Source organism: Drosophila willistoni (assembly GCF_018902025.1).
Source record: "Drosophila willistoni isolate 14030-0811.24 chromosome XR unlocalized genomic scaffold, UCI_dwil_1.1 Seg143, whole genome shotgun sequence".
NCBI lineage: Eukaryota > Metazoa > Arthropoda > Insecta > Diptera > Drosophilidae > Drosophila > Drosophila willistoni.
In genome coordinates, this window is record NW_025814056.1 from 1,295,453 (window position 1) to 1,308,035 (window position 12,583).

General features: G+C 35.9%; 1 long non-coding RNA gene across 1 annotated transcript in view; it reads right to left on the bottom strand.

The window, feature by feature from the left end:
- The window catches only part of LOC111519104, a 47,156-nt gene that overhangs the window by 17,885 nt on the left and 16,688 nt on the right, over positions 1 to 12,583 (bottom strand). The window contains exon 2 of the long non-coding RNA XR_002724246.2: positions 10,797 to 10,879. This is a non-coding gene — a long non-coding RNA (uncharacterized LOC111519104). The remainder of the gene's footprint in view (positions 1 to 10,796; positions 10,880 to 12,583) is intronic.

Sequence of the window (12,583 nt, forward strand, 5' to 3'; positions counted from 1 at the left end):
AGTTAATGTTTTTTCCCCATTTCACCTTGTTTTTTTTTTTATATTTACTATAAACTCTTGATCAGTTAAAGATATAATTAGTATATTAACATGAGGGTTATGAATTATGAATTCTGACTCTCTCAATCGATATTTATAATTTTTATGTTCTATTTATTCTTTGGTGCAGACAATTATCAAAAAGATTTATAGTTCAAGTTTTGTTTTTTCTTTTGTTTTTTTGGTGTGTGTGATTCCGGTTTTTGTATTTATTTTGTCGATTGTCTAATGCAGTTAACGATGATTCTTATATATGATTTGTATATTATTTTTATTTTGGCTATTATTATCATCATCATCATCAAAGGCAGCAGACACTAATTGCTGCCACCGCGAGTCTTTTTTTGGGGACGGTTATTGAAATTGGTTTTGACTGGCGACCATCGAGAAATACAATGAAATTAATTAACTTGTTTACAATTAAAACATCATTAAGTCATTATCTATTGTGTGAAATTGTGTTTCTGTGTGTGTGTTTGTGTGTGTGTTTTTTTCCGTTTGCCAAAATGCAGCAAAATGCCCTTGACACGAGCAAAAAAGCAAAAAAAAAACAAGAGAAGAAGAAGTCAATGTGATTGGGGTTAGGGTTAGGGTTTTAGGTGTAGCGTTAAAGGGAGTCTCTTCAATGTGCCAAAGTCAATATGAAATAAAGTCAAAGCAACCCCGAAAACCCGAGACACACGTCACCGCCTTTGTCTGCCAGTGTCTGTGTGTGTTGTGTTGTGTTGTTGCCATTTCAAATTGCCAATTATCGATGAATTTGCGAAAATACAAACAGACACACAGTAGGCCAACAAAAGAGGCAAAATGAGGGGCGAGCCAGCAGTTGGCAGCTTAAGCGGCTTGTGCCCTTTGTCTGTCTCTTTTACTCTTTCACTTTGCTGCTGATCCTTTTTACCAGTCAATAATTTGCTAGTTTTCCGTGTTGGTGTCCTTTTTCACAAAATACCCCGTATGCCATATAGAATGTTTTGGGTATATTTATTTTGCCAAAAGAAGTTGCCATAATCAGCTTATTTAGATTTCAATTAACAAATTATTCAATTAATACTGAATTATTGTCTTTTAATTGAAAAAGTTTTTCTTAAACAAATTTTTTGTGAAGGATATAGAAACTTTCTATATAGCCCATGATGTTGATAAGCATAGGTTTAGGTGTTTCTATTTTTGCCAAATGCAAAATGACTGTGTGCGAAATTATGCAAATCAAATGGCACACACACACATACACACACATACATATATGCATGTATGTATGGCACACCCGTAGGCCATAGATCGGTGTCAGTTGCAATATTATTGTTGCAATTCAGCAATTTTCCCTTTTGTCAGCATGAGGGCAGCAACAGTTATTTGATGATGATTATGACAATGATTACGACAACGATGATGATGTTGTTGTTGTTGTTGACGATGATGATGACGATGATAATGATGGCTTATAAATGTCATTCATTCAATGGTGAGACAATGTTTTAAAGGCATTTCAATTTACACTTTATAAATATTTTCACTCAATTCTTAACATTTTCTCTTTAGAATAAATCTCTATCGATTAAAAAAAGTATGAAAATCTTATTGAAATTTGAAGCGAACAGCTGCTGCCGCTGCAATGGCCTTGCCTCTTTCCTTTCCCAAAGAAGTAGGACCACACCCCAACAAAAAAAAAAAAATTCGTTTTACCTTATGAACCAACCAAAAATAAATTTACATATGACTGCGCCCTGTCAATTGCCATTACGCAGTGAACAAAACAAAAAAAAAACATAACGAAATTTTATATTTCGTTTTCTTTTAATAGCTTTTTGCACTCAAAAAAAAAAAGAGTTGAGAAAAATGAAGAAACGAAATCGAAACTAAATTGAAAAGAAAACGGAAAACCTAAGCAAACAGAACAGAAGGCACTATTACTCAGGGGCAGTTGAAATCCCTTCAAAGGGAATGGTAGAAAAGTAGAAATTAATTCAGCAGTAAATACAATTTACAGCAGCTTCAGTTCCAGGTTCCTTCTTTTCATTCAGTCAGTCAAGCTGCGGCTACTATTTAACATTCAAATTACAAATCCTTTTTTTTTCCTTTTTTTTTTGGATCTGTCAAGGGGTTGACTGACTGAATATTCTCGAATCGTCTTAGTTAAAATTCTGCGCACTGACAAATCGTTTTGCCTTCATTGAAAAGAAGCAAAAGGAAGGAAAATCGAAAAAAAAAAACGAAATTCCCCCCGTGTCGACCCTCCTCATTGACTTCAGCCGCTTGAGCTGAACTGAGGACTAAAAGTTGAACCCTTCTTCGCATTGTCCTTGCTCTCACTCTATCTCCTTCTCTCTCTCTATATATATATATATATATCTGTGTTCTTTGTGTGTTCTGGGATGCATTCGTCATCTAATTTGAATATCTGCGTTGTATCTCTGTCCTCTGCCTTCTGTCCTCACGGGATGCGTGAGAAAATTGTCAGCATATTGATTCGATGATTATCAACAGTTATGCGCATATTTAATTGTCTCCTAATGGCTCATTCCTCTTCAAACTAAATTCCTCTCTACCTCTTACTCTCTCTCAATAATTCTCTATCTCAATTGATTTTGTTAAGTTGAAGTGCAAATAGTGAATAGCGGCCGCAGAATTTCTACAAATATTTGCCCAGCTTTACAGTTTTCTATTCCTTTTTTTTTGGGATAGTTTGTTTCTCTCTCTCTCTCTTTCTCTCGAGGAACAGAGTTCATCCAGCTGCTGCTGTTACCCCTCTATGACAACTTCATTTACATAAAGAATTTCTTGTTTTCACCAGCAAGCAAGCCAGCCAGCCAGCCAGCCAGCTGACCTTTGTCCGGGGTCACACAAATGCTGATTAACCCAAAAATAGACGCGTAATTAGGCGAGCAACGGCCAAAAAGGTTCAAAAAGGTTATGCCGATGCTCGATTAAAAGGATCAAATAGGTTTTGCTCGCGTTCGCGTTCTCTACTATCTAATTTTCCCATTTTTAATCGCTAGCCATGTTCCTTTCTGTCTCTTTGACTGACTGCCTGCTGTGCGAACGTCCAAAAGCTATGTGGAGTTTCTGTATATTCTATCCTTTGAGAGAGAGAGAGAAGAAGGAGGAGGAGGCACTTGGTTGACGCCAACGTTGATGAATGCTCTATGCCACACAGTGAACGCACTTGCTGCTGCCGCTGCTGCTGTATTCCCAAGCCAAATTCCTAACCAGACTAAAAGTTTGGCATTTGTTGCTGTTGCTGTTGCTCTTGCTGTTGTTGTTGTGGCATGTTTGGTCGTTGCCTCGTGTTGGCTCTTTTGACTGCGGCATTAATCAGCTTCTCGTGTGCATGGGCAACGCAGCCAAAACTATTTAGTAGGGTCGTGGAGGAGCGACATAGAGAGAGCCTGCACTGACTTTGTATTATTTCACTGTAATTAATAAAGATTAAACGTTGTGACACAGCAACAACAACATCATCCACTATGGGGAGCCAAGTTTTCCCTTGATTTCGGGTAGTTTTACCCCCGCCCCCCACACGACCCGAGCTCAATTTCTAATGCCTCTGCTGTTGCCCTGTAATTTTGGTTCCGTCTGGAGTTGTGTTTAAGTGAAATGATTATGCAGTTGACAGTTTCAATATTTTCCATTTTCTAACAAGTGTTAAGATTAATGATCACAACCAAAGAGTCGGAGAGACATCTTTCCTCCACACCAAGCTAAATAAAATGGGAGTGCCGTCTTCTAAAGAAATTTCTTTAAACATTAAATCTAAATATCTATGCAAATGTGTATATATCCACTCCTTCTTAATTCGATCATCATAAAATCGGCAATGGCTGGACATAAATTAAAAAAAAAGATCTCTGATCTTTAATATGCATCTGCTTAGACCAAAATGCTGCTTAATGCTGCTGGCCCATCCCATATTCGTTTAAAGAATTAGGAATGAGAATTGGTAATGGGAATGAGAATGAGAATGGGGGGGTAGGGGTAGAGAGAGGCTATATCATATTGCACATTTTGCATAAAATTCGATATAGAAACCATAAACATAAACTAAGATTAATGCATTCATATATCACTCAATGTAAGACAAAATGAACCATTAAAAAAAATATATATGTATATATCTACATATATATGAAATACTTGGAAAATGAACAAAACAGAATATGAGAAGGGGAACGGGGCAGAGACGATATATACGTATATATATAGAGAGAGAGAGGGAGAGAGAGAAAAAGAGATAGGGAGCTTATGGAAAATGAAATTCAAATTTAGGTCACAAGTGCAGTGCATAATAACTGTGTGTGTGTGTGTGTGTGTGTGTGTGTGTGTGTGTGTGTGTGTGTGTGTGTGTGGTGTGTGTGGGGGGGAGAGGGAAGAGTGAGAAAAGATCATATATGTATGAGAGAATGCCTTATGGGTGCCTTGGCTCGTACTTATAGTTAATTGCAATGGTAATTAATAATGTTATTTATTAGACAAACACACAGACACAGCAGATAGATAGAGATAGAGCGGGAGAGAGAGAGAGAGAGAGAAAGGGAGAGACCGAGTGAAGTAGTGTCGTAGCCAACGTTCCCATGATGACCTCACCCAAAAAATTCAGAACGACTGACTCGTGCCCTCGTCTTTGCTGCGTTGTGTGTGCCTCTTCTATATGTGTGTCATTAAGTAAATTAAGTAAATAAACATATGCCTGAATCCAAAGAAGCTATGAGCATAATTAATTGGCAGTCAGTCAGCCGTTAGCTTGATGAGGCCAGGCCTCGTTTTAGTGTTACCCCAACAAAAGCAACAACAACAACCTACAAATGAAAAAGTACAACAGCTGCCCCTGATTCCTCTGTCTCACTCACTCACTCATTCCCTGACTCACTTAGTCATCCTGAAACGCGTTAGTTTTTGCGCCCTTTAAGCAGACCTTAAACGCCTTAACTTTTAACTTAACTGCCTTCCTATCTACACACACAGGCACACACACACACACAAAGTCAAAAGTCCAGCAATATTGGCTGGTTGGTGTTTTATAAGCATTTCAACGCCTTCATTTGCATGCGTTTTATGGCTTAATAGTTAGGATACAAAGGACTTTTTGGTTTAAGAAAGTCGCCGCCTGCAGCAGCCAAACAACCGAAATTTCTTGTTCCTTGTGTGTGCTCAATAGATTTCTGTTGATAAGAAGTAGCAGCAGCAGCAGCAGCAAATGGCAAACAGGTTGGGCCAAAAACTGAAAAGGTGTTGCCTCTTTTTTTGTTTCTTTAATGCCCACCTCGGGCCACGTCTGCGCACTTAACTCACGCATATTGCGGCACCTCAACACATCATGAGAACCGGCGGAACCACCGATAGCAAAATATATGTATATAAAGATACATATATGTACATATATATGTATAAATATTTGTATATATGTATATTTGGAAGGAACCGGCAAAAATTGAGACACAACTTAAAGCAGAAGTAGCAGCAGGCAGCAGCCAAAACGTTTAATTTACTTTTATTGAACTAGCACGATTTATTGAAATTGTTTTATCGAGCTGCTTTGCCTTTGTCTCATCCTCCCTCTCTCTCTCTCTCTCACTCCTTGTCACTGTCTCTGCCTTTGTCCAGCAAAAGTGTGAGTTATAAGTTATTTATTTGATTTTTATACACTAGCAAAAGGGTGGACTATCTGCTTTTTAATTTCTCACTTTTTAAGCATATTTAACAAAGCTTTGTTTTTGAATTATGCGAATCAAAAGATTCAAAAATATAGAAAATATAAAAAAAGCTTATTTCAAAGCATAATAAAGGAGTACCATAAGCACTATGAGTGTGAGAGAGATACTCAACTTTACGCCAAAGAGCTACATATATGTGTTGAGAAGAATTCAATATGAACTCCATTTGTGGCAAGAACGCCTAGAAAACTTAATATAATTATAGTTACTACATATACTGAATTTGACATATTTATATATATATAATATATATTTATTTATATTTGATATTTCAAACTTTTTATCAAATATTTTACTAATCATATTTTCCAAAGAAAGATAAAAAGTTTTATAAATTTCTATTTTACTTCAAGGACTAAATATTTCCAGATCCAAAAGGGGACTCTGGGTAGATATTTCTAATAATTTTTTACTTGTCTTTACGCCAAAAATAGTAAACCTTAAAAAGTGGTCGAGCAATTTTTATAAATTCTCAAACCGAAAATAACTGAATTTCCTAAAATCTTAATTTTCTGATCGAAACTATCCGGGCAGTATTTTCTATGTCTTCTCAGGGTCTATGTTAACCAATTTTGGATTTCATTTCAGATTTGTATAAGCTAACTTTTAATGGGATACTCTTCTTTGATTTCTTAATTAGAGACTATTTGCAAACATCGAGAACTTTTGAAATAGGAAAGCGAAAAAAAGTGAAACAAATGAAATGAAGCATCTATGAAATTTAAGTAGCTTCTATGTAGAAAGGGTAATCAAAATACTGGGTTTTTTTTTTAAATTTATTTTTATTGTTTTCTTTTGTTATTTTTCATAGTATGTATGACACTTTGTGGCGCGGAGAATTTTTGTTTTTGGCATAGGAAACTTGTTTGTCATTTCTTTTTTTCATTTAATATCCAAGTCTTTCTCTATGTTTCTTAATACTGAATTGCTTCTGTTAATATAGTGAATATCATTCGCAACTTTTTGAGTTTTTATGACTTGGATGGCATTTTGCAGAATTATTGGCAATTATGCTAATCAGACGACGAGAGAAGGAGAAGGAATACAAGTGAATGTTAGTGTAAATGCCATTAGCCATTAGCCGATGATGAACATTTTCACACCGACACAGACACACAACACAAATACACATAAACATATTAATAATGCCCCGTGCCAAAATTATTGGCTATCACTCTTAAATCGATGACCATAACTAAGCAAAGTGCTCATATTATTGGCAAAGCCTTTTTGTAATCTAAAACTATTTAGAGTCAAAGGCATTTGCATATTTATAAGCATTTTTTTCCACTCTTTTTTTTGTGCCCACTATATGTCAGTCAGTTGGTCCGTCCGACACGTCTGTCCATCTATATGTTGTCTGTACGTTTGTCCACTTTATGTTAATTGCATGGGTCTATGAAATTAATACTTTTTATCGCTTGCTCAATCGCCGCGAACTTGTAGCTCACATGTTAGCTGTAAATTAAGTTGACAACTTGGCGCTGCCGCTGACACAGTCATAGATACACACACATACATACACAGAGCACTTGAGTCCACTTACTCCTTAGTCTGGGGGCCCCACAGCTTTAAACAACTCTTGGCGGAGTTTGCTTTTGCATTCGCGAGAATGCCTAACTAGGCGCACAATTGAAATTAGATTGTTGCACAGATAAATCAGTTAGTTCTCCAAGTGTTATGGCAGACAAAGTCAGCTCTAACCAACTATTAGCATACGAAAAGCTAACTCCTACCCCACCATCCCCTCAACCACTTTATCTAAATAAGGTCCACCATAGCACAACAACTACAAGTCATCATAAATTTAATTTTTATTTGATAATGCATAATCTGCATACATATGCAGAGCACAAATTGAACTCGATCTTTCGGTCTTGACTTTAGCCGAAAAAAAAACAACAAACAAAAAAAAACGAGGTCAATTTTATAACCAACTTTCAAGAAATTTTTTCAACTTTATACATACATACATAGATGTCTAGGCAATATCTTGATCTCAGCCTAATGCAAAAAGTAAAATAACATACAACTATTTTATTATAAACAAATTCTTATTGCTTATTAGCAACTACTTAAAACTTGCCTGTCATTTTACAGCTTTAATTAAAAAATTCTAAACTAATCAAAAATGTAATTTCTATTTTATCCAACATATCGTTAAGATGATGTCAAGAGATGATTGGTACTTACTTAACAGAGGAATTTATCAAACTTTTTTCGTTTCAAAACAGGCTTGGAGATTAAAAATACTCAGCAACTTCGATAATTGCCAAGTTCATTCGTCAGTAAACTTTGATTTTCCAATTTTGATGTCAATGCTTAAACCAATTGCGAATTATAAATTACATAATGTGTACTACAGATCTGAAAAAACATTAGAATGAACTATATGCTGGCATCAAAGAGTATATGTATATGTAAATAGATCTGATAGTAAACTGAATTGCTATTGGTAACAAATTGTTTTTATTTCTTTGCTTTCAATCAAAGTAATTGCAAATTCTGATTCGATTTTAACAAACGAATGTATGTCCTATGAGCTACATATATCTGCTAAATCTTAATTGAAATTAAATTATAGTATTTAGTTTAATTAAATGTTTTTGTTTCTTTTCAGTTTCACACACAATTGGTTAGTACCTACTAAGTAATAATTGTTTTTAGGGGAACCCCTTCTATTAGTAAAATTGATTGATTGATTTTAACTTGAATGCATTGCATGGGAAAGGGGCAAAAGTTTTGTGTTAAGTTTTGTGCGTTCAAAATGTAAATTGTATGGCTCATTGACATTAGTATGGAGTTGGCATATGTTCAATAGTAGTATCATCGAACCACTGCCCATAAAGCAAACAAAATGAAAGGCAACGATGATAATCATGATGATGATGATGATGATGATGATGATAATAATGATGTTCAACTTGGCTTTATTGAATGTCGTTACCAGCGCTTCAAGTGCTGCTACTCCAGGATTGTATGTGTGTGTGTGTGTGTGTGTGTGTGTGTGTCTACATATTTGACAGACATCAGTCCGTCATTTGGTCAGTCTATTGGGTACACTTTACTGCGCAAATACTGGAGCTCTGTTGGCTATATACAAAAACGCCAAAAGCCATATTACCATTAGGCATTGACATGGGGGGCTTGTAGCTTGTAGCTGGGAGCTGCGATCTAGGTAGGGGAGTAGAACTGGGGGGGGTGGGGAAGTTACGAGTTTTTTAAGTTGACTGCCAATGTTTGTCTATGCTTGGCTGCCTACACAAAAACCAAACCAAACCTAACCAAACCTCTGCCCTGCCCTGCCCTGCCCTTCGTTGCCCTGCCATGGCATGAGTTTGTGTCTTGTCTATTATTTAGCAAATATTTAGAATATTTGAGCAACAGCTAACAGCTAACGGCCACTTGGCTACTGCACGCGCTTGGCCAAACAAATCAGGCGGAGGAGCCAAGCCGAGCCAACTGCATGTCATGTCAAACTTTTCGTCGACGTTGGTTTTTCTCCTCTCCCTCTCCCTCTCCCTCTGTGTGTGTCTCAGCACCTCCCCCCGCCCCACCACCATTCATTTATGTTTAAATATTTAAGCGGACTTTTTTGTTTGCCTCTGTGTGTGCATAATGCACGCCTCTTGGTTATACAAAAAAAAACAAAAAAAAAAACAACACGCAGAAAAAACTTTCTATAAATATGGCTTTGACTATGAGACATGAGTATGGGCTGTTCCAGCATGGTCATCATTATCATTATGGTCGTTAAAGCCACCTGCTGTCTGTGGTGGGGCTGCCGTTTTGGCCTTTAACCTTTTTTTTCTCTCTCTGACAGAGAGAGAGAGAGGGAGAGAAACTGTGACTGGGATTGTGGCTAACTGAGTCTGGGACTGATGTGTATGTGTGTGTGTGTGTGTGGTGTGGCATGGCTAGGCAAGCGCAGGCTTCCACTGTTGGCCCATCTACACTCTATGGCTATCTGCATATTGGCCGACTGTTGTTAACAAGCTTGTTAATAAATTACCAACAAAATGGCCATAAAATGTGCCAGGCATAAATCATGGTGCGCAATCTGCCGCCTCTACTCCCACCACTCCTCCTACTCCCCCCATCTCATCTACCCTTTACTCTTTGGGGTCTCTCTTTCTCTCTCTCTCTCTCTCCCTCTGCATAAATACATAAATAAATAATAGCAAGTGTGGACGCAAAACAGACAACGGGCAAAATTAGTGACAAGAAATACAATATATAACTATACCTATACCTGTATCTCTCTCTCGCTCTTTGTCTTTCCTTCTCCTTCTTTTTATAAATTGAAATTGGTTGATAGCGCGCGCAAAAGAATGCGCGAAATTATGAAAAGCTAAATAAATCAAATCGCAGGCAATGAAAAAGAAAGAAGAATAAAAAACCGTATATACCTATGTATCTATATATTGTATGGTATATACTCGTGTATATATTTCATTTAAATTCGCCACATGCATAAATCAAATCAATTAGTTGGCATTATACAATACAGGTTCAGATTCACATTCAGATTTTAAATCTGATTTCGATTTCGATTTCAGGTTCGGTCTAGCAAGAGACAGACAGAAAGATAAATAGATAGATAGGGAGAGAGAGAAAAAGAAACATTTTTTTCTCAATGAAAGGATGACAAAAAAAAATTAATCCACACAAATTGGATAAATTGGATAAGACTTGAAAAAGTAGCTCACAAAAGCTAAATGCAATGGTCTTAGCCCAAGACTGGCGGCCACTTCGAGCTACTTTGTAATATAGTAGAGGGTATGCATAGTCGGGCATTGGCACAAGGAGCCCATATATGTATATACACACTCACACACACAGGCAAACAGTGATCATTATATTGCTCACCCTATGTATGTTATTCGCTGTGAGCAGCTCAATTTTTATGGCACCAGCTCATTTTGTATCATAAAAAAACATTTTCAACACATTTCTTAACGACAAGTGACTATAAAGTGCCTGTGCAACATCAGCAGCAGCAACAACAACAACAACAACAATTTAAAGGCAACAACAATGAAAACTTACCCAGCTTTTTGCAGCTTATGGCCCAAAGGCGTTGGCGTTTTGCTATGGCCACGACTGCAGCAATAAACCCAAGAAAGAGACATCTACAGCCACATCCAGAGCAAGAGAGAGAGAGAGAGAGAGAGGTGAAGCGAAAAAGAGAAAGAGATAGAGAATAATAAGACAGATGAGACACAATGAACAAATTATAATAATGATATGTGCATGTGAGAAGTTTCACTTTATATGTCAAAGATCGTTTTTTTTTTTTTTGTTTTTTTTTTGGGCCAGATATCCATACAATATCCCTCACACTTCACTCCAAAGCACCTTCCATACCCCCCACCCACCCACTCAACTCAATAGCAACCGAAAATGTCCCAAAAGTTAGTTTGCTGTTTTAAATTAGTCGAAAATTACGTTGAATTTATAATGCCTTCCACACAGAGAAGAAAAAAAGAAAAAAACCACACCGAAACGACACAGAAAAGCACAAAAAAAAAACAGACGCCATGTCATGTCAGATCATTAAGAAAATATGGTCAAAAATGTTTCAATTAAAAAACCAAAGTAGACGAAGCAGCACGAATAAAAAATTCAACAAAATGAAATAACGTTGAAACTGAAAGGAAACTGAAAATTGTAGGCGGACAAGTTTGCCATAAATTGTGTAGGCTACTTTACTGTCAAGTCATTAACTGAGGCAGCAGCAGCAGCAACAACAACAACAACAATGCGGCAAGTGAATCATTAGCAACAAAAGCAAACATATCAAAAAAAGTAAAACCAAACACACACACCGAAGCAGCTTACCAACTATATAGAAATCAGAAACTGAACTGAAATGATGATCAACATATTCTTTTTTTAATTTCCCCTTTTTTTCCTTTGTTTTTTTTTTAATGAAAATTTTAATAGCCAATTTTTTTTTTAAATTTTGTTTTTAACAAAAATTTGTTTCTCTAATTGCAATTTGCCTCTGGTTAAATGCTTTAATCAATATATTTGTTGCGATAATTTTGAAATGATTAATGAAAATTGTTGGAAAATGTTTTATCAATAAATTATTATTTAGTTTGTTTTTATTTTTCAGAATAAATTAATGTCTGGGTTTTTGATATCACAAAAATTGGACCCAGCGACTAAATAGACTTGGCTAACAACATGTGGACAAACAATTAAAAGTAATATAAAATAAATAACAATTATTTGTAGCTCTATGTATATGTACCTATATTTGAATAACTAATTTGTTGTAGAAACTGTTTGAAGTAGAAATATAATTCAGGGATATAAATTGATAATGTTAAATGCTTTTTTTTCTAATTTATTATTCCACAAAACGCTAAAACACAGGTTGGCACTAAAAACTGATTAATTAATGTGCTAGTCATAATAGCAAGTAATAGTTCAATCTGTTTGATTTTGATACAATGTAGAAAACTTATTCAGTTATTCAAATCGCCTATCGGCTTACAAAAACAAGTATTGATTGATAATTATATTAAGATTGTCTATTAGATCAACGATTTTTTTTGTTTTGTCCTTGTCTTGTCTATTTGAATATCGTTTTTCTTGAGTCTAAATATTCAGTCCATTGAAGTAAGAAATATTATGTAGGGGGCAAATTTGATTTGGGTTACATTTCAATTTTCTGACACGTGGCCCCTTTTAATTTTGTTGTTGCATTTTTAATTAACAACCATTTTTTTCTTTTTATTTTCAATTTCTTCAGTTGTTTCCTGTTTTTTTTTTTTTGGGGTATACATGAGAAACAAAAGTAAGGCGCAAATGAATGCGACTTTGTT